Source organism: Pyxicephalus adspersus, chromosome 2 (assembly GCF_032062135.1).
Source record: "Pyxicephalus adspersus chromosome 2, UCB_Pads_2.0, whole genome shotgun sequence".
Classification (NCBI taxonomy): Eukaryota; Metazoa; Chordata; class Amphibia; order Anura; family Pyxicephalidae; genus Pyxicephalus; species Pyxicephalus adspersus.
The window spans coordinates 962,926-963,136 of NC_092859.1; positions in this window are offsets into that span (position 1 = coordinate 962,926).

A 211-nucleotide genomic window follows, 5' to 3' on the forward strand; every position below is an offset into this window, starting at 1 on the left:
AGCCTGGAAGGTGTGGAGTGTCAGCTCTGTGTACCAGCCTGGAAGGTGTGGAGTGTCAGCTCTGTGTACCAGCCTGGAAGGTGTGGAGTGTCAGCCTTGTGTACCAGCCTAGGAGGTATGAAGTGTCAGCTCTGTGTACCAGCCTAGGAGGTATGAAGTGTCAGCTCTGTGTAGCAGCCTAGGAGGTGTGGAGTGTCAGCTCTGTGTACCA